Source organism: Spermophilus citellus (assembly GCF_964194105.1).
Source record: "Spermophilus citellus genome assembly, chromosome: 12".
NCBI lineage: Eukaryota > Metazoa > Chordata > Mammalia > Rodentia > Sciuridae > Spermophilus > Spermophilus citellus.
Window position 1 is genome coordinate 43,635,028 of NC_138198.1, and position 22,721 is coordinate 43,657,748.

The 22,721-nt window shown below is 41.2% G+C and overlaps 1 long non-coding RNA gene and 2 pseudogenes across 6 annotated transcripts; 2 read left to right on the forward strand and 1 right to left on the reverse strand.

Moving 5' to 3' along the window:
- Nucleotides 1–4,703: 4,703 nt before the first annotated feature.
- Nucleotides 4,704–7,574, reverse strand: LOC308631945. Of its 4 annotated transcripts, none has more exons than XR_014018394.1 (6): nucleotides 7,209–7,238; nucleotides 6,977–7,022; nucleotides 6,404–6,600; nucleotides 6,108–6,197; nucleotides 4,963–5,040; nucleotides 4,704–4,843 (listed from the first exon to the last, which is right to left on the reverse strand). It is a non-coding gene; the product is annotated as an uncharacterized lncRNA (long non-coding RNA). The 4 variants fall into 4 exon arrangements; XR_014018395.1 differs by having other exon boundaries at nucleotides 4,704–4,874; XR_014018397.1 differs by lacking the exon at nucleotides 4,704–4,843 and having other exon boundaries at nucleotides 4,882–5,040.
- Nucleotides 7,575–12,351: 4,777 nt separating this feature from the next.
- LOC308631909 (ras-related protein Rab-6A-like) lies at nucleotides 12,352–12,980 on the forward strand (annotated as a pseudogene). Its single transcript has 2 exons — nucleotides 12,352–12,537; nucleotides 12,849–12,980. The product of its transcript is annotated as a ras-related protein Rab-6A-like (transcript).
- A 7,186-nt stretch (nucleotides 12,981–20,166) lies between these two features.
- Nucleotides 20,167–21,556, forward strand: LOC308631944 (polycomb group RING finger protein 3-like; annotated as a pseudogene). Its single transcript has one exon. The product of its transcript is annotated as a polycomb group RING finger protein 3-like (transcript).
- Nucleotides 21,557–22,721: the final 1,165 nt, after the last annotated feature.

Consider the following 22,721-nt stretch of genomic DNA (forward strand, 5'->3'; position numbering starts at 1 on the left):
ATTTAACTTCCCGCTTCATTGAACAACTTGATACTAAACACCCAAACAAGAAATGAGATAAAATTTTTATCATGTATTTGTACCCAGTGCATCTATTATTATTTTTTTTTTTTCTCGTAGATAAATGTTTTGCTCTAGTGTCCTCAAGTCTCTACTTACATTCTGGCAGTTTTAATAGTTGGTTGACCTGTATTTGACTTGCTTTTTGGATTCTTGTAACTGTGACATGGTTGCAGCTTGAGAGATTCTGAATGCACTTCCCATCCTGATGCCTGGGACCCTGTGCCTGTCAAATCCTCAAGAGCTTTCTGCCTGGGGCATAACAAGCACATGTGAATCCAAGTACTTTCCTTTCTCTTGTTCTTTTTTTTTTTGGGGGGGGGATGGGGATGGGGATGAAAAGATGTGTCTCTTGGACAGATGTCACTCATTTCGTTTGATGCCAGTTTGAGGAATTTTACCCAAAAGCCTGGGTTTCAGCTGGAAAAATGCAGGGCCAAACTGCTTACTTTCAGGGTAGTTTTATTATCTGTCCCAGTACGCAGACCCGCTTGTGTTTTGACACCAACGTCCTTGTCTGGAAGGGTATGACTACAGTGAGGGTGGCTCCTCACCTGTGTGGGGACTCCAGCAGCTGGGCAAAGTCCAGGAAGAAGAGGAGGGAAACACACCTGGTGTGAGGAGTGTTGCAAAAAGCAAAAGGCAGTTTCTGAGCTTCGCCTGCTTAGGAGGCTGTGTGGAGCAGAGATCCATCTTCCCCAGGATAGTGTGTGAGAGAGTCCCCTGGGAACTGTTTAAAATACCCTTTTCTAGGTGTGCCTTCTCTCACAGCCCATTAAGTCAGAATTTCTGTGGGTGGGCCAGAGCATCCTGGCTCTTCTAAAGCTTCCCCTGCTGATCCCTGCCGATGTGTGCTGTTGGATTTGCAAGCCATTGCTCTTTTAAGGGTGAGTGTGGGATCCTGTTGGATTTCCCACCAGTCTGCTTATTTCTTCAGTAACTTCAGAGTTTTGTTCAATAACAGGTGGTGATTTTCCTTCCTACCAGGACCCTATTTCCATATTTCCTTTGCCCCAGATCTCCCATCCTTGACACTTCCCTCCCCCTTAAACCTGGGCTTAAACAGGGGAGGGGAACACTTTCTTTGAATGTTGTCTTGTGTTTCTATCTTCCCTTCAGAACACTCCTCAGGTGCAGTCTTCTATGAACTTGCAATTACTGGCTTGCTTGGCTCCATTATTAGATCAACTCTACTGAGAGCAGGGTTCTGCCAGTTCTTACCTCTGTGTCTGTGTTTCTGGCAGCTCCACAGTGCTTGAGTCAGAGCATATGCTGATTGATGAAAAGTGCAAGGTTACTGGACCCAACTCCATGTGTGTGTAGAACAGAACTAGCAGGCTGCTGATATATATATACAGCCATAGTGCAGAGGCCTGGGGCAGAAGCAGAGTGGGAGTGATGGCTAGCAGGCTGGTGAGCAGGAGCTCCTCAGAAAAGGGTCAGGCAGCCCCATCTGTTTGTTCTGGGTAAAGGGACCTTGCCGGAAAGGCAGGTATTGGATGGGCAGGTGTCAGGTTAGGCATGAGTTAAAAGATGCAGCTGTGGGATGAAAACTGGAGGTGGAGTAAATGAAGCAGTGTTGACGAAGAGTTATTTTTCAGAGGAACTGTTATCAAATGAGAGCCAGTGCTTGCTGTTACAGATTTTACCTGACTTACATAAGCTAGTTAGGGTTGGGTTTCTCCCTCTGACCCTTTTTCCAGAAGGAAGGGCTAAGCCAAGTTCTAAATGCCAGGAAAGCCACTTGTTCATTAATGATGCTTGCTAATTAATAGCAGATCAGTCGTAGGACAGATTTTTGATACTTTAGCACTTATCTATGACCATAATGTCAGGATGTTTATGAATGTTATAAGAAAAGCAGCATTATGGAATTTAAAAGCAACACCAGGGTTTTGATACACAATAAATATCAGCTAACCCTTTGACAAATCACTGAGCATCTGGATTTCATTTCCTTATAGAAGTGCACTGAATATATTTCAGCAGAAAGAGGCAACTGAACATGGTCACTTGTTGTCTTGTTATTTATTGTCTAGACTGACCTCACAGCTTCAAGAGAAAGATCATTGTGGCTGGCAGTTTTAATTGTGGATGGCCCCGGGCTCAGAATGCCTGGGATTGGCCAGTGTTCATCTCTGATGACTACCCTTGCAAGAAGCCTACGCCTATTTAGCGGGCTGTCCTCCACTACCAGGTTTGGAAGGCTTTTCTGTGATCCGGGTGGGCACCTGCTCTGAAAATTTGCCATACAGAATTTTAAGTGGCCAGGTTGTGGTTTTTATACATACATCAAGGTGGGCTCTCCAAATAAAATTAAAAAAAAAAAAATAAAAGGAAGTTCCACCTGCAGTCTGCCCCGTGATGGGCAGGTGAGTGGCCTAGTTGGAGTGCCTTCGTGCACCTGCCTCTGTATCTGGTTTCCCATCTCTAGGACCTCAAATTCCTTCTTCCACCTGATTGTTCTATTCAGCTTTTTCAAAATTGTCAAAAAATGATAAGAAAGATTAAAGGCTATGTAGCACATTTGCCCCAAGGATCTCTTTCCTTGGGGATCAAGTGACTCTGCAGAAGCTGTGTAAAAGCCTGCTGGGTCTCAGAAGAGTCTGCAAGGACCAGTTTTTTCTTGGGTTAAGGAATGCCCGCCCCCACCCCCTCCCTCTCTCTTTGTCTCTGTTTTCATCAGCTACCTGCAGCCAACCTTGAAGTTCAACTACATTTAGCAGAAATGTTGACTCCAGCCCTAGTTTCTTGGTTTTAGGCTTTCTTTGGTTGGTCGGTTTGGGTAAACCACTTCATCCTTTGTAAAACAATGGATAGGAATATTGGTTGGATTACATTTTAAGTTCCAAATAAGCTCATTTAAATATTAGTTTCATTTCCACTCTTTCATACATTTAGATTCTTTTTCTCTTTCCTCAGCTTCATTAAAGTAATATATAGAATAAATTCATTGGAGGAGAGGTGATTACTCATGTTGAAATACTAAATTTATTTTTACGTTAAGAAAATGTGACTTTTCTTAAAGTATTGTTTTCCTAAGGTGCTTATAATTCAGTTTTTAAAAACCTTTACTTCGGTATGGACTTCTAAATACATTCACAACCTCATGCTGAGTATGTCTGAAATACTGAAGACGTCTAGCAGTTGGCATTACTCCGTGCACTTCGAGGAACCATCTTGATCTCCTGCTAGTTATCAGATGCTACACCGGAGGGAAGTGCGGTCTTCCCCAAGTGCTTGCAGCCACCATGCAGGAGACTGCAGCCCAGTGAATGTGAGACTGTATGGGATTTCACAACCAGCACCTGGTTCTCCATTTGTGCTAGCTGTAGCTGTTCCTGTTTCTTGTCCTGTGGGTGTCTTCATGGTCATTGGTTGGCCCACCAGACTGATTTCAAGGGCCTTCAGTGATATTTTCACCTGAAAAGGGACATCTAATGGGAAGCTTTTATTGAGGGGAAAGAGAGTTCTGTTAAGATGATTAATGGGTGTTTAATTTTAGAGACAAAGACAAAATAAATTCTAAGGCAAATTAAACAAGGAGCATGGTATTCTCTTTGGAAATACCTCACTGGTTTCCTAATGTGAAAATCAAAACACAATGACATTTCCTAGGCCTTAACTCTTTTCATTTTCTTGCCCCTTTTTAGTATAAGAATACCTGCTCACCACCCAGTATCGGTTAAGGAGACAAAATTAAGTTATTTTAGGGCCACGGATTTGTGGCATTCAAAGGAGTCAGATATAGTAAACTAGAGCTCCATCATGAAGCCTCTGGATCCTAGAGAAACCAGATGAGTGGGCAGAAGGTCACCCACTAGTCACGGAGAGAGGGCTAGCTGCTGGCTGTCCATTTCCCGACTTTACTGCTGTAAGAAGTCATGTAATCTGATTAACCTCATTCTAGACATCCATTGATTTAGATGCAGTGAGTTTACAGAGCTCGGTGCTCTTTGAAGCAAACAAAAAGCAAAACAGATGAACAAAAAGTTAACTCCAGAGGATGTGGCAGTGTAGGTTGGCCTTGCTCCTCTTGCTTGGTGCTAGGTCCATGGCTGCAAACAGGGCCACCTCCACCCCTGTCTCAGTCTCTTTGTGCTGCTCTCACAGAATGCCATTGGCTTGGTGGTTTGCAAACAAAAAATGATTCCTCAGAGTTCTGGAGGTGGAAGTCCAAGATCAAGGTGCCAGCAGATTGATTCATTGCCTGGCGAGGGCCCATTCCCCCACTAGTGGTACCCTCTCTTTCCTTCCATGCTGGAAGGGGAGAGACTAACCTCATTCCCGAGGGCTCTGCCTTCATGACCTAGGCACTTCCCAAAGGTCCTGCCTCCTGTTTGACTGCTTGGGGGGTCGGGTTTCCCCCTAGGACTAGGGAGGGAGGAAACCTTAGACTGCAGCAGTCCCCTGACCCCAGCTTCCTGGCTGAAGGAAGCGCGCATTTAAGGACTGCCGTCTAAGAGAACACATTCTTGTTGTAGTCTGGACTCTAGAGGACAAACTATGGTCCACAGCCTAAGAACGTATTTTAATTGTTTTCTTTTACGTAACAAGCACTTAAAATGTAAATTGTATACGTACTATTCTGGTTTTTGTCTCTTGTCCTTTAGAGGACACAGCTTTCTTATTCGTACCTTGGATCTTGGAGAGGAAGCCAGATGGGGTGGGGCGGGGGTGGGAGCTTTACAAAGTGCCATTCTGACTCTGGGAACGCCTGGGTGACCTGCACTTCTTGGATCTACCTACCGGGCACTGGAGGATGCTTCTCGGAGGCAGCAATCTGTAGCCAGATAAATGGGGGACTCTCTCCGCTAAGCAAGGGTAAGCGTGGTTCCTCATGGTTGCCGTGTGGGCGCCCAGCTGTACAGGGTGGTAGAAATAACTAAGACAGGGACCCACCCAGGCGGCTGGCCGTTCCCAAGGGTGTTGATGAACTGACTCTTTGCATCTGTGGGGACTAGCTTCCCGCCCAGGTGCCTGGAGGGAAACAGAGGTGTCAGATGGCAGATCCGGCTACTGTAGGTAGTGAGCTCCTTGTCACAAGGCACAGGCAAGCTGGGAAGAGGGGGGATGTGGGCGGGGCCTGTGGGGACCACCTGGAACTGAGGGAGGCTGGTCTTGTGTCAAAAGACTCTGAGGGTTGGGCTGGTTTTCTGTGGGGAGTCCAGGAGTTTGGGGTTTGACTTAGAAGGACCACCCGCTCCTGGGATCCACTCAGAAGACCCAGGACAAGGGGCACGTGGTCTGCCTTGTCCTCGGAGGGACTGTGGCTCGGTGGTACAGCCCTTGTCTGTCACGTGTGCAGCCCTGGGGGTCCATGCCCAGCAGGCCAGCAAAAAAATTAAAAAAAAAAATAAAAAGCAGTGTCCTCTCTGAGGTCCATCCTGAGCGGCACATGTCCCCCCTTGGAGGTAGACAGCCCAGTCCCGGCTGGGAGGTCCTGGACATCTGGCTCCAGGGATCTCGAGTGATCTCAAGATCCAAGTGACCTGGAGAAGGGGAACTTCTCTGGCTTGGACCTCGGACCTTGGTCCATCCTCGGAGGGCTGCAGTGAGGGTCCCAGCAGCCGGGGCCAGCCCAGGGACAGTGCCAGGACCTCGGGAAGCTTTGAGCCCTGGGCTACATCTGGAGGTGCCTGCTCCTCTCCTGCAGGGCCACGGGACTCCCTCCCCCACTGCCCAGCAGCGACCTTGACTTTGACCTTGACGGCTCACCTCAGCTGCACACATTCGGGTCCCTGCCCTGGCCCCTGCTCCTGCACCTAAGCCCACCCCTGAACATGCAGCCAGCCCCCAGCCCTCCTCGGGACCCCTCCTAAGGCAGGATTAGATGAGCCCCGGCTCTGATCTGGGCTTCATCCTCAGTGGCTCTAATTACTGTGGGAATCCAGGAGTGGCGCTGGCCTCCTGCACCCTGCACCTCGGGCACACACCCAAGTGGCCCCTGAGCCTGGAGCGCGCACGTATCTGGGCCGCCATCCCGTTACCGTAATGAAGGCCTGACATAATCAACCTGTGAAGAAAAAAAGGGCCCCTGGGCTCACGGCTCTAGAGGTTCCACTCCATGGCCAGCAGCCCCTCGCTTTGGGCCTGTGGCAGCACATCCAGGCAAGAGCACAGGATCGAGCAGAGCCCTGCAAGTCGTGGCCAGTAAAGAAAAACAGAAGAGGAGCCTGGGGTCCCACAGTGCCCTTCCAGGTCCCCCCCCCACCCCCAGTGGCCTGAAACCCCCCACTAGGCACCATCTCTTAAAGATCCTGCCCTCCGCCCCTCCAAGAGGCCCAGGCTGGGGCCGAGCCTTGGTGGGGACATTCCAGATCTGAACTTCTGAACTCCATACCCCAGTGATCCTGAGCCCCAGGCGTGGCCCCTGGGGTGGCCCAATCACCAGCGTCCACCCCAAGTGTCAGAGATAGATCCTAGGGTCCGGCTGCCCCAGGGCCAGCTCCCTCCTCTGCGGCTGGCCTTGTGAACCAGGCAGGAGGCCCCCTGAGGCTGGGGCAGTGGGCGTGGGCAGGGCCAGGCTTGAGGCCTCAGCTGTGGGGGTGGAGAGGAGTTTAGCGCCCACAGAGGCGTCTGGGTGGTGGCTCCATGAGCGGCTGGTGCAGGAGCCACAGGATCTTTGCTGTGATGCCATCCAGATGGGGACCAGTCCCTCCGTCCCTCCCCAGGCTGCCACCTCCACTCCCCTCTCCGGTTTGTGGGGCTCTGTGAAAACCCATCACTCGTGTCACATCCAACCTCCCCTGGCCGTGGGGCACTTGAGGGAGACCCAAGACCTTGCTGGCTGTGCGGGGGACTTTCCTTCTGCCCTGGACAGCTCTTGGGGCTGCTGGGACACCTGCTCCCACCCCCACCCGTCTGCGCCCCCCTGTGCCTCGCTGGGCCCATTAATTAGGACTGATGGCATTACCAGGGACAGAAGGCCTCCTCCAAACGGAGAACGGTCCTCCGCTGACCTGGTTCAGAACGTCATTGTTACCGTGGCAGCCTCACCACGTTAAGGTAAAGCCCGGGGGCAGTTTTGTGGTTCCAGCCGTGAACCCGGCCACCTTGGGGAAGGAAGCCTGGGCCCCGGACGTAGGAAGACCCGGGATGGAACCCTGCCACAGCCACTGGCTGTGTGTCCTAGGAAAATTGCTCACCTTCTCTGGGTCGCCGTTTCTTTATTACCGTAGGTGGGGCAAATGTTACTAGTGAGAGCGTGGCCTGATTCCCCTGTGGGTTTGATGGAGGAGCCAATCATGGCGACGTCCAGTACCTTGGTTGTGTCCTAGGCCTGGCCAATGAGGCCGGGCCTGTGAGCCGGGCTGGGTCCTTGGTCCAGTCGGTGTACACGGTGCTGCCCTGGAGGAGAGACCCTCCCTCTACCCTTGGCTGGACCACGGTGGTGGCCGTGTAGAGCCGGGCAGCAGTGCCTCTGGCCCTCTTCGGTGCCCTCAGTTCCCTCCCCAGCCCCTTTCTCCCACCCCAGCCCAGCCACAGAGCGCTGGCCCAGCAGGTGCGAGCCCAGGTCCTATATATTCCTATATTACATAACAGCCACAGCAGGGTCTGAGAGGACACTCCCTAATCAATTACAGTAATGTTTCTGCAGTGAAACATAAGAATATTTATTCTACATGATAGAATAAGCCTGTGAATAGCCTCATGTCAGTTTAGGTCAGGCTTTATTGCCAGATGAGGAGGGTTAGTTGAGATGTTGATGGCAAATGAGTTACAGGCAAGAATAGAAAGGCATGTTTGATTTTCAAATGTTTGGATTTTGCAATTGTGGATGAGAGGTTGCCTTTTAAAATGTTCTTAGTTTGAAAAATTAAGTTGGCTACCCTGTACAGGACCCCAAGATGTTTTTTGAAATTTCACTGGTCCACAAAATCTGAAAGCATAGGAAACACTCCTTGAAAGCTATTGAAGTGAGTGTAACTATACTTTTATATTCATCCCTAGCCAATAATAATGTCCCTTTCCATTTTGTTTGCAAGGAAATACATCGTCAGTTATAATCTTTGAATGTTGCAAGATTCCCAAACATGCTTTTTTAATTGAAATAATCAAATTTATCTTGTGGCAATTTTCAGAGATTAGGGCAGGATGGGTTGCAGTCTAAACCCATCTACAATGTGAAATGATGGGTTAAGATTTTCCTAAAGGAATGGGTTCTAGCCAGAAAGGTCTTCTTGGTTGTATTTGTTTTGGTTAAATAGAATTGTGAACATAAGACTTGAGGTTGGTCTGTGTTGGGTAAGGACACAAATATCTATGTGAATTTAGGTTAACTTTGGCATTTGTAGTTTATGTGCCTATTCATCAAATGGAGCTAGTAGTTCCCACCCAACAAGTACAAAATGAGTTAGCAGTCATGAAAGTACTTGGATGAGGAGGACACTTTAACATGTCAAATGGCTGTTTTGAGAAATAATTTATATAGTATGAAGCAACAAAATAAAAATAACACAGATATACAATTTTTATCCTAGCAAATTTGTCCAGAAAGTAGACTTCGTACTTTATCCTAGCTAGGCTATAAAAAACTATTGCTTAAAAACTCTATTTTTCTTAGCCATTGTGTCAGTTATTTATAGAGTTCTAAATTTAAAAATCTACTAAAATCTAAATTTAAAATCTACTACACAGACTTCGTACTTTATCCTAGCTAGGCTATAATTAACTCTTGCTTAAAAACTATATTTTTCTTAGCCATTATGTCAGTTATTTATAGTATTCTAAATTTAAAATCACCTTTTTGCCTGCTTTGTGAAATGTACCTGCCTGATCTCAATTTCCTTCTTGGGAAGGTAGAGATAAAAAAGATAATAAATTAATTAAATCAAGTACATTAAAGTGCACCATGTAAAATAAGGTGACATTACTTGTGTTTTTTAAACGTTTTTTCTCTTCTATATGTTTAAATTTTTTAAAATATTTACTTTTTAGTTGTAGTCAAACACAATACCTTTATTTTATTTATTTACTTATATGTGGTGCTGAGGATTGAACCCAGGGCCCTGCAATGCTAGGCGCATGCTGTACCACTAAGCCACAACCCCAGCCCTAAATTTTAAATTATATATAAAACCATTTCAGAAATCTGTCCTGTAGACTAAAATAAAACTTAGGTATTTTAACAACAAAACTACACTAGAACACTATACATGACAGCCCTTTTATGAATGGCATTGAACTGGCAGAAGACAGTTGGACATACTGTTGCATACTGAGTGTTCAATAAATATAACCTGGATAGATGAAAAGTATGGAGGAAAGAAAAGAGAGAGAGATGCTAGCCTTTGGGCTTAGGTTCCTTATATCTCTTCTCCATATCATGGCTACCATTCTTAAATGAAATGCAAAAACTAATTCCTTACAAAATCTACAGCATGGGAATTGAGAATAAATGGATTTGAAAGATCTCTGGGGAAACATGGAAATTTTCTAAAATTATCATGGTGGATATTGGCACAACTCAGTAAAATTTACTAAAAAACATTGAATTGTATACTTTTCCAGGTGAATTTTATGATATATGTTATAATCCAATAAATCTATTTTTTAAAATTCAAATTACATTTTATTTTAAAAGCTTTGAGGTTCCTTCAGAGGTACATATAACTTAATAAAACATATTTACATATAAATATATGTAATTATCAGATGAGGCTGAATGTGCTGGTGCTAAAGTAAGGGAATAAAACAGGATACAGCAGACCCAACAACTGGAGCTTAATCCAGAAGATTCATGAATTCCAAGGCAAGCCAGGTGATTTTGCAGGATCTAAGCTTCCATTTCTTAAATGGCTGTGACATAAATGGATCCGATACTAGGAAGTTTACATATATTATCAAATTTAACTTTACATTTCTTTTTTTTTTTTTTTTTTTTTTTTGGTACCAGGTGATTAAACCTAGGAGTGCTTAAACACTGAGCCACATCCCCAGCTCTTTTTAAAATACTTTATTTAGGGAAATGGTCTCATTAAGTTGCTAAGGGCCTCATTAATTTGCTGAGACTGTTTTTGAACTCAAGATCTTCATGCCTAGGCCTCTTGAGCCCCGAGGATTACACGTGTGCACCACCCACCTCGCTATGTATATTATTAAATTATTTTAATATGTCGTGGATTGATTTTCAAAATACTTTGAGAATAGGTTTATATTCAGATGTTTTGTTCTTTAATTGAAACTCACCCCTGTTAGTTGTATGAGCCAGTGACGGTAAAGTCTTCAGATAGAAAATTGTTTTTTATACAGTTTCTTAGGCACATCCTATTTTTGTATACAATAATGGACACTTGCACTTGGAAACACCATTAAATATGTTTTACCTCAGAATTAGGATAAATAGAAGGATGATATGATAATCTCCATATTAAAAAAGGAAAATGATTTGTTCACCAATTAATTGGGTTTAAAATATTCTAGGGATTGACATACTTGTTTGCATATAGGAATAAATATAGCATACTGTTTAAATTGGAGATTATTACTCTTCAATCCAAAGTATCCTATGAAATCACAGGATGAGTGCATCACCCAGTGGAAGATGTTGCTAAGTGCAAGTGATTGTGAGCCCTCCCTATGGTACTTGTCTTTCCAGCTGGGATTCTGTAAGATGCTCCCCAAAGACACTTAACTTTTCTCTTGGGAAGTTAAGAGGAATAGACCTTCATATTTATTTCCAATTTTTATGAGGAGTCCATACTTTTTCCATTTGAAGAAGAGGTGGAAACTTACTCTTTCTTTGGCAATAAAATGGGTGAGGATAGCTTGTGCAGCTTTAAAAAAATAGCCCCTCTTATATCAGCATTTTCTGAAGTGTGGTATACATATTACTAGAAGTAGACAAACACACATAATTTGAATTTGCTTCTTATTTTGATGCTTATTAGAAAAGAGAATGCCTTGGTTGTACCATACTTATCATTACATAAATGTTATTGGTGAAGTTAAGACTAGAGCAGGTGTCAGCACCCTATCCAGACCAAGTGATGAATTACTGACGCAGTGTTCAGGTATGCCTGAGAAAGTGTTGCTACATTTTTTTTAAATATCTTTAGTTGTATATAACTTTATTTTATTTATTTTTCTATGTGGTGCCTCACACATGCCAAGAAACCACTAAGCCACTGAGACACAACCCAAGCCCTGTTACTGCATTTTTATAGGGATACAGTAAAATCTTATTTTCATAAAATGGTAATAATTAAAATACAACATTTACACACAATTGTGAACTAGAATCAAACCTGTGCTCTGTTTTTTCTTCCTATTTTATTGTTCAAGTCAACATGGGTCAATAGGTAAAAAATGGAATTTTTTAAATATAAAGGTATAATCTGTGAGCGAAATGTTAATGCAAGGGAATTATTGTGATGAAATCAATTATGTATCTTTAGATATTGAGACCAAATTTAGTAATTGCTTGGATCATCTACTACTGTTATAGAGTGACCAGCTATAAAGAAAACTATTATCCCACAAATATGATAAAAACATATTTGAAGTTTGTTTTTTTCATAAGCATATTGAGAATGAACCTATTACCTTGTATGCCATAAGTTTAGGGACATGCATTCAGGTGTGATTCTTTTTTAACCACAAGTGTTATTTTGAAACAAACACACAAAAAATGCTGCACACAAAAAATATATAAAAAAAGGTTCCTCAAAAATTTCAACATAGAATTAATCATATAATCTGGATATTCCACTCCTAGTTACATACCAAAAGAATTGAAAATTGATAAGGAAACAAATCTACACCTATGTAGAACTATGTACAGGGTAGCACTATTCACAATAGCCAAAGGGTAGACAGGGGAGAATGGGGATCAGTTTCCTCTTGGGGTGGTGAAAATTTTTTGTAACAAGATACAAGGCATGGGCAGGTTGGGCTGCTGCAGCTGCAGCTGTGGGAGTCGGGGCGCTGCGTGTGAAAGGTCCCAGATGCATCTGCGGTTCCAGCCCCGCCACCCTCAGCCTCTCCCACCCTAGTCTCCGGGCTGGGTTCTGAGGGAAAGAGAAGGCGCTAGCCTCTGGAGCCCCTTGGACACCCCTGGCAGCCTCCAACACCACCCTCCTTCCCTTTGCTGAGGCTGGCCTCACTGGGTGCTAGGCTACTCTGCGGGAAGGCGGCTGTGTGCTATGGAGATCCTGCTGCCCTCCAGCCTTGCTCCTTTGCCCAGCCCTGCAGGGGCCTGCCCTTCTGCTCGCCTTCTTCTTCAGCTGGTTGGAACAGCGTGGATCTGGGAGGTCTTTGGGCTGAGGAGGTGGCAGCTCCTCAGGCTCCATCATGTCCGTGGGTGGAGACTTCGGGAATCTGCTAAGGAAATTCAAGCTGGTGTTCCTAGGAGAGCAGAGTGTTGGAAAAACGTCCCTGATCACCAGATTTATGAATGACAGTTTTGACAACACTTATCAGGCAACAATTGGCATTGACTTTTTATCAAAAATCATGTACTTGGAGGATCCAACAGTATGATTGCAATTATGGGACACAGCAGGTCAAGAGCGGTTCAGGAGCTTGATTCCTAGCTACATTGGTGACTCTACTGTGGCATTTGTTGTTTATGATATGACAAAAGTTAACTCATTCCAGCAAATACAAAATGGATTGCTGATGTCAGAACATAAAGAGGAAGTGATGTTATCACCATGCTAGTAGGAAATAAAACAGATCTTGCTGACAAGAGGCACGTTTCAATTGAGGAAGGAGAGAGGAAAGCCAAAGAGCTGAATGTTATGTTCATTGAAACCAGAGCAAAAGCAGGGTACAATGTAAAGCAGCTCTTCTGACGTGTAGCAGCGGCTTTGCCTGGGATGGAAAGCACACAGGACAGAAGCAGAGAAGATATGATTGATATTAAATTGGAAAAGCCTCAGGAGCATCCAGTCAGTGAAGGAAGCTGTTCCTGCTAATCCCTCATGGCATCTTCAACCCTTCTCCAGAAGCTCACTGCTTTGGCTTCTTTACTCTCATTGATTGCAGTGTGAATATTGTCTTGAACCTTTTCCCTTTAGTAATAACGTATTGCAATTCATCATTGCTGCCTATATCGTGGACATGATCCATGAGCTTCACATGCACAAAAAAGTCAGTGTCTTCATTGTTTATATTTTACAAAGAAACAAAAGATTCCAGCATATTCCAGTGATAACCTTAAATATCAGATACATTTTCTTAACATTTTTCTTTTTTAATGTTATGATAATGTACTTTAAAATGATGGAAGTCTCAACAATATGAGCATGGCTTGGTTAAGGAGCAATATGTTCTCAGCAGCATTTACCCTACCTACTTGATCTTTCCCTGCTTTTCTTACCTTTCTCTTATCTGCATTCCCTATTCTCATCCTCTCACAAAACAGGAGGTGGCAATGCAGCAAACCCTTCAGTTTTACAGATAGCCACTTGCTTTAGGCCAAGATGTCCAAAATTATTCTTGAGCACTGATATAAATTACTTAGACCTTCTTTGAGGTCAAAACATGGTGGACAATGCTTAAATGAGGAAAGGGTTATGATATATCCTCAAAATCAATCCTAATGAACATACTGAGTACTTATAAGTAGATGAGCATAAAATTTATTTCTGACCAAGACAAATGACTTTTTCACATGTACTTTATTAGACTCTGGGAGAAAAAAAAATAACCTAGTGCTTCAGAACAGGTTTTTAATGTTTAATTATTCATCATAAAATCAGTTCCAATTAACTTTCTCCCAAGTTTTTAAAATTGTTGATATAGCTATTGTTTGTTTTAAAACAAAAAAAACTATTCCACCACCCTTTTAAGCAACAGATTGTGCTTGTATTTTCTTTCTTTTAAAAAATGCTATGCAGGCAAGGCATTGTGAAAATCAAATTCCTTTAAGAAACAGTGGAAGTATTTAAATTTGATGACTTGATCAAAACTATGACAAATAGAGATAATGATACCTAAAGCTTACCCACAAAACCCTCACAGAAAAGCAAATACCCTACTCTGAACAGTTTAAGTAAAAATTAAAATGGAAATAATTTTTTTGTAAGCTCCTAGAGGTAGATAAGAACATTGAAAAGGGAAAGGAGAGAATGGAAATAAAAGTCAATATTATGCAGATTTATGCTTTATTTTTTAGCGTTTTTTAAAAATGTTGGGTCTTTCAAGCTGGTTTTGCTTTTTATTAGATTTGTATTGTTTGGTTAATTAACTAGTGATTTAGTTTTATATTTAAGCTACAATTAATCTTTTTTTCTTTGGTGATATTTATTTCTTTGACTTTTTTTAGATTTGAATTTTTAGATATTTTGGTGAGTCATTTAGAGCTTCATCACTATGGCAATATGCATTTTTCTTAAAACACTGCAAACAAATATACTAGGAGTGCACCCTTTTAATCTTTACTAGTTACTGTGAGATTGCTGTGTAAGTTAATAAACACATATGTAAATACATTGTTTGCAGGGAGAAAATTTCTGAGCTAAAGCTCATGAAAAGCCTGCTGAATTTATGTTGTAAGCATTACTTAACACAGTATAAAGAAGAAAAGACAACAAAATAACTTCATACTTCCTTGTCTCCTCATTGCTACAAAACCCTTAACTCAGAAAACCTTGCTCCCCTCTATTCCTCTTCCTCCTTCACTTCTCATTTATTGTCACCTTGTAATATTCAGAGAGAACTTGGATTATGGATCTGAATAGAGAAATGTTTTCAGGTGATCATTAGCCCACATACCTGTAACTTATACTCAAAGATGAGATGGAGTTGTAAAGTGCTTTTATAATAGAATGTTATTGCTAAAAGCAAAAAAAAAGATAGAAGGCATGATTCCATAACATTCTGAATGCACCAGATGCCCTGAATTTGAATTATTCATTTTAAAACCATAAATTTTATGTCATGAGAATTTTACCTCAGTTAAAAAAATGCAAAGATCTATCTATCCTGTAGTGTGGTATGTTTAATAAATAGAATGATGTTAGGGTATGTATAAGCATTACTTGATTTAGGAATTACATATGTATTTCATGGTTTTGTTTTTATGGTAAATTATATTAATTTTCTACTTTTAGGAATATAAATTTTCCTTTTAAGGTAAATTTTAAGTTTAAAAGGATTAATATAAAAGAAAGAAATAATAAAAGTACTACAGATGACAAATGAAGACAATTAAGAGATGAGTGAAAACAGTAGAAACTTCAAGAAATACTGTATTTTATGTTCAAGCCAATTAATTTTTAATGAGAAAATATTGAGTACTAATTGTTGTTCATCAAAGTTGAACAAAATTTGTTTCTTGCCATCAGGAATTTCATCTAATAAAGATGATAAACCATATTCATAGATAATTTTAGGCAGAGGCTAAATGTGCCAAGTGCTCAGACAGGAACCTGTTTGGTTACCAGTACCATTCAAGAAAATGAATGGAGAGAAAGAGAGAGAGAGAGAGAAACTAAAGCCAAAGATAGCAACTTAGTTTAGGCATTGTTGGTTGGTAGAAGGGGTGTTGATGGGACACTATTTTAGAGAACAATTTGCCTTCAAAGTTAGAGATGAGGAGCTGCAGTAATTAACAAATGCACAAGCAGTGTATTTAAATTCTATGCACTGTATTACTTTCTGTCTGTACTTTTTCTCTCTCAGTAACCTGACAGTTATCTGGGTTCCCTGTCCTTGATGATAGTATGCTAAAGCACTTAAGAATGTGGGATCTGAAGCTCAATTGCCTTGGTTCAAATTTCAGTTCCATTAGTTATATGTCATGTAAAGTTAGTAACATCACTTGCTTTTACTATCTTAGTTTTCCAACTTGTAAAATGAGAATACTATTATTATCTACATTACAAATTTGCAGTAAGGATTAAGTCAAATGATTAAGTGGATAAAGCATTTTTTTATTATGGTGCTGGGAATCAGATCCAAGGCCTGGTGTATAACAGGTAAATGCTTCACCACTGAGCTACACCCCAGCCTTGACAATGTGCTTTTAATATTGATTTAAACTTAGTAAGTAATGAATAAATGATAGCCATTATCATTATTTTTGGTCTATTAGTCCTGTACAGTCTACCTCCTAAAAATATTTTTGAATGTCCCCCAATCCCACTGCCTTAGTTTAAGACCTTATGTAGTCACAGTTGCAATTTTACCCTAACTACTTGCTTCATCCCATCAAAATTCAGAGGGCTAACAACTTCTTGATACACTTTTGCTTAGTCTCATATATTCAACTCAGGTGACATCTTTTGAAACTTTCCCCAATCCTGTACTACCCTAGTCCAGTTAGAGCCATCCACCGGCATTTATGTCACCTTGAGAATACCCCAATTATAGCACATCTCATGGTCCTGTGACTACTTGATGATCCTTAGGCTATGAAACCTTGAAAGCTGCTGGTACAAAGTATATACTTATTGAATGCTTAAGTAGATGAATGGATGATTTCTGCCTGTGGACTGCTGGCTCACAGTCTATACTCAGAAAGTTAAGGTGAACACACTGAAGAATAAATAACTATGAACATTGTGTGGTAAGTGCTGTAAGAGTTCAGGGAAAAAGGATTATTTGGTGAGTGTTGGAGTAATCTAATTAGACCTCAAAAAGGTAGAGCTTGATTTGGAATTGAAGAAAAATTAAAACTTGTGTGAGAAGAAGGGCAACCACAATCTGAGCAAGGGAGATATTTTATGAGTTCAATGGATGGTGACATAAAAAACATGTAACATTTGCAAAACAGAAGACACCAGTCTAACTAGGGTGTTTGGGTAGGAGTTATATGTTGAAAATGACAAGTAGTTCCCATAAACAGTGTGTGTTCTAAGGGTATGTTTTCAAATTATTAGGACTTTAGAGATTATATACATGATAATGAGATTTCTGAGCCAGCCCAAGATACTGTAATTAACCTACTTAAGTAGTCAAAGTGGCCTAGGACAGCACTGGTCTGAGCTCTGGGGCCTGTAGAAGCAGAGGGTCAGAAAAGATGTGGTGGATTTGGGACAAGAAGATAAAGTGATAGAGGAAGTCAAGCTTTGTCTTTAGCCTATGGCCCTTTCTACACCACTTTTTACATGTAAGTTTCTTGGTTCTACAGCTCAGTTTCTCTATCATATCCCAAGACCTCTGTGCTACTAACTACCTTGAAAAAAGCAGTAGAGTTGAGGGTGCTGGGTCTCATCTCCAGCCTGCCCCACTCCCTCAGGGTAACAGCTCTTTGCTATTTAAAGAGACTTGATTGAATTCATTCAGGACAATGTGTCAATGACTGATAGCTACCTCATTCTGGCAGCTGTATTTCCTATAATTTTAACAGCCTACTCCTTAGCTCAGCTCAAATGAACTTGTAATTGCTGGAATTTTTGACAGTACTACAGACCAATAATGGGGTGGGATAGGGTTGAAGAAAGAGAGATCCCCTGCGTAAGATATTTTCATAAGGGAAACCTTGGCTAAAAGATTTTCATAGTTCCATTTCTTCTTCACCTCCCTCCCCCAAGTTGTTCTTGTATATTCTTCTCCACAGAGTTGCAAGTTGTATAGTTTTTTTTTCATATATTCATGGCAGTTCTTGGTAAGTATTGTTATTCATTTGTGCACAAATCTGGGACAGCCTGTAATGGAAAATAGGGTTCATTACAAAGGCAAGAGATATGGTTAAGGGGCCCTTGAAAGTGGAGCCTACAAAATACATCTACACAATTAAGCAGAGAAGGTTTTTGAGTAGAATATTGAGATGTGAAAGCAATAAAGAAAGCACAATTAATTCTAAATTTTGGATAATAAATGATGAATCTTGACTTGTAATGATTAATACAAAATCTTATTTGTACCTGCTGTTTTTTATTTTACTTTTTTATTAAAACTGTTAATGTCTAGTTCCCTAGTCATCTTACTTTTCTCTGTGGCTCCTGAACAGATTTCCTTTAAGATTAAGGCTCTTTGAGGCTTTTGTGTTCTTGTATTCCCAAGTAGCCCAAAGATCTTATACATTGTATCTATATTTCAAAATTCAATTCCAATGTTAGCAAAACACCAAGACTACTTTATAAGACAACATTTTTCTTTTTAGTAAAAGTTTCCAGCCCTTTCAACTGTCCCCCAGAACACAACAGAGATAGCAGTTAATTATCTGCATCTGTTAGCCCACACAGCTGCAGGAGATTCTGCCCTCCTCCCCAACCTATGCATGGTAAACCATATTGCAAATAGACTTTTTTCCCTGTTGTTTTCTTCTTTATAATGTTCATTAAGTTAATACCTTTGATGTTTCTACCCTCCCAGTCTGCAGAAAGGAAGAGGCATTGTAGTGGGGGAGATAGACATTTCAGACACTTTCTTAAGCCTAAATTATAATGCTGTGATTGGAACAGGATTCATAGGCTTTAATCAAATGTATATATTTTCCTACATATTGAAAGTTAAAGAGTCTTGTTAATATTAGACGCTGGGGCATCACATTTGCATACTTTACTCTTGACAGCTTGCCATACCATTTGTGATACTGGGTATTGGTGATGGGCAGTGACTTGCTTGGTGGAATTTGCTATTTTGTTTCTTGTTCCATCTAATGGAGCAGTTATTGTCAAAATTGGATTTTGTGGTTTAGTCTTTAATCATCACAGGTTGCAGCCATAATTCAATGAGACCTAATAATCCAAACAGTACACTTTCATCTTTTTCAATTTCCAGTCTGTATAAATGACTAGTTTTAGGAGATACTATTTTATTGTGTATTATTCACTGGTCTAGCTGGTGAAAAACCAATGAAATGCATTTTTTACTTTCTAGCATTAACAATACTATTTTGACTTAGAAAACTAATTACTGACATTTCCCTTTCTTGTCTGAGCTAAGTATTTCCCTTGCTCAGTTCAGTTCAGCAGTCACTTATTGAAGAAGTCACACACACCCTACATCCATTGATCATAAAGTTGTTGTATATCTGTTATGCTGGGCACCCTGCCAGGCACACACAGGCTCTATCATGCAAACATCAAGTGGAACCACTTAAGAATACTGTTTGTAATTTTAATATTTTATTTATTTTAATGATTCATATCTTAGTTTTATAAATTAAGAATTTCTTTTAAATTTTCATCAGAAAAGTGAGCATAGGCATGGAGGAAGAAAGAACCTCTCTCTGCTGCCTTGATTTCACCAAATTGCCTCCTATTGGGTTATTATGTGATAGGCACTGAGGTAGGTATCATATCAAGATGGGATTTAATTCATGAACCTATCTTGTGACAAAACGGGGAAACCCCAAAATAGCAATGTCCCCAAACCTACAAGATTAGAAAATTCTCATGCTTCTAACATTAAAGAAATTGGCATGCCCACATTTTACCTGTGTTTTGTTTTTTGTTACAGTTTATTTTATGTTCATTTAAAGTGATTAATGCTTAAGTAATTACTGATGTGAAAGCATAAAGGTATAGCTAAGACATTGCATTAGAAAACTTTAATGTTTAACATGGGATTTTTAAAAATTCTACTTATCTAAAACCTGATTTCTTTTGTGTAATAGCTTAAAATCTGATGATTGATGGTGGTGATGGGTTGTATATGGAATTGTCTTCTACGGTATTTTTGATGAATTTGAAACATTTGGAATTAACATATTGGTCAGAAAATGAATCAATCAAGACTTTCATACTGTAGTTGTATGTCAATATTAATAAGTTTGATGTTGCATCTTTTCACTTCTGTCATTTGAGTTCTGAAGTATAAGTTCAAATTCTTGCAGATTATACTTTGAGCAGTTATTTATCTGAGAGGATGGAAAAATATTCTATTTGTTATTATTTTAGAAATGTATATTAAGTAAAAAATACTGAAATGCATTGAGAAGTCTATCCAAAATTTTTTTAGAATTTTCCAAAATCTTGTTAATTTCATAAAATGTAGTTTTAAAAACAAATTTTAGGAGATAAAACAAAACATTCTTGTAAAGTAGTATTCACAGTCCTTTTCTTTTGGTGGAGGAAGGAGTCAAGGAAAGCTGGACATTTTTAAAAAACAAAATTAGTGCAAGAAAATCTTTAGAGTAAAAAAAAATGAACCTCTCCCGGCGAGCCCCCGCGTGCGCCCGCTTGCCCGCCGCCCGAGACGCAGGCTTCACGATGTAGCGGGACCCCTGGCCCCCACTCTCTGGAGATGGAAGCAGAGCAGGAGCCAGGAGGGAGGTGCCCAAGTGAGCCAGAGTGCAGAGGGAGGGAAGAGCGGCGCATCCACTTGGTGGCCTGAAGCCTCCATGCCACGCGAGAGGAGGGACACGCAGACGTCCAGAGGAGGTTTCTCTTGCAGAAGCCAAAGATGTTGACCAGGAAGATTAAGCTCTGGGACATAAATGCCCACATCACCTGCCGCCTGTGCAGTGGGTACCTCATTGATGCGACCAGGGTGACCGAGTGTCTGCACACGTTCTGCAGGAGCTGCTTGTGAAGTACCTGGAGGAGAACAACACCTGTCCCACCTGCAGGATAGTGATCCACCAGAGCCACCCGCTGCAGTACATTGGTCATGACAGAACCATGCAGGACATTGTTTACAAGTTGGTGCCAGGCCTCCAGGAAGCGGAAATGAGGAAGCAGAGGGAGTTCTACCACAAGCTGGGCCTGGAGGTGCCAGGCGACATCAAGGGGGAGGCGTGCTCCGCAAGACAGCACTTGGATCCCCGCAATGGTGAGACCAAAGCAGACGACAGTTCACACAAAGCCACCACAGAGGAGCAGCAGGAGGAGGATGACGACTACCACCGGAGTGACGAGCAGGTGAGCATCTGCCTGGAATGCAACAGCAGCAAACTGCGGGGTCTGAAGCGGAAATGGATCCGCTGCTCAGCGCAGGCCACAGTCCTACACCTGAAGAAGTTCATCGCCAAGAAGCTAAACATCTCCTCCTTCAACGAGCTGGACATCTTGTGCAAGGAGGAGATCCTGGGCAAGGACCACACCCTCAAGTTCGTGGTGGTCACACGGTGGAGGTTCAAGAAGGCGCCCCTCCTGCTGCACTACAGACCCAAGATGAACTTGCTGTGAGCCTGGCTCTTCAGACTGGCCCTGTGTCCCAGGGGCCACACGGCCATGCGCAGCACCCGCAACAGAACTTGCTTCTGGGTGCCGGGTGGACCAGACTTCTGAATAGAGAATATTTATAACTTTTGTACAAGAGAATCCACACCCTACAAGACACTACCAGCACGTGTTTACAGAGGATGAAAACACTTGCAGTTCCGCGCAGCCGCACGTGCTTACCCACCGCAGGCCCTCGGCCGGCAGGTGCTGCACGGGGCTCCAGGTCACCGTCCCACAGACCTCCGCTCGCTTTCCAGGTCTCGAGAATCTGAGTTCATTTCAGTTTAGTTCACGGATTGGTTTCTTAATAAGCCTCAAAAATACCGTACTTTTATTGAGTCCTTCCTAAGTTATTGAAAAAGTCTTTTCATGGTAAATATTTATGTTGCCTTTAGCTTCCTGAAGACTTAGAAGATATATAAAGATTTAATTTAAAGCATAAAAAAATGAATATATATTTTAACTGTAAGTGTTCACTTTAAAATATTTTCCAGTAAGAAAGACGCAGGATTTTTTCCTGCTTTAGGTTAATTGTGTTGTAAAAGTCTGGTGAGTTGCCATTATTAACTTAGTTTTTGTTTTATGTTAGATTCAGAAACACAGTGACATCTGTCAGGTTCTTTGAAAGGCTTTCAGCTGCTGAGGAAGTGTGTTTATGCTTTCAGTCCAAAAGAAATGATTCCCTGGGAAGCACTGAAAAAATGAGGATATTTCAGAATCATTTTCAGATTATTTTTTACATTCCTTTTGGATTCTATAAATTATTTTATCTGTTATAGCTGTTAAGCACTTTTTTATGAAGTAAAAATTTAGACTATATTTGGAAAAAAATACCCAGCTATATCTGATTTTTAAAAGCTGTTTTATCAAAAGCATAAATTAAAAGAGGTAACAAGTTAATGGAGGTGGACAAGTTAGTTGAGCTGTCTCACATTATTTGAGAAAATAGCATATGCTTGAGGACTTTATGAATCATGGCTGGTGAGAAATCACCAAGATTTACCAGAAGCAACTTTATCATAAACAAACTTCATTAAAATCAGCAGATTCCAATTCATAAAGGTTATAAATGTTTCTAGTATTCATACTGTTCAAAAGATTCCAATCACAGCTCCAATTGCAGCTGATTTGTCAGTTTTTAGGGATGGTTGAATATATGCCCATATTTTGTTAATTCATACTAGCCACAAGCCAATATACAACTTAATATAAAATACTTTCAGTGAATCACTTTCTTCCTTTTAATTATTTACCTCTTTCACCTAATGATATGAGTGAACTGATTTAGAAGATAGAATCCAGAAAATACCACAGGTTTTACAATGTAAAATATTGATCATTGGTGGTACACATCGGTAGAATGGAAAAATATGTTAGAAGACCTGATGGGAGGCTAAACTATTTTTTCTCACATCAATATATATATATTTAAGTTTGCCTAACTTAGTTTTCCTTACAAAAGAATTAATATTTATTGTTAAGTACATATAGGGAATACTTGCTTTGGGAGTTTAAATCAGGTCTTTTTAAAAAAAATCGTGTAGTTTTTGACTATTTTAGATCATAGTTCATTGCCTCACTTAGCATGAAATAAAAACA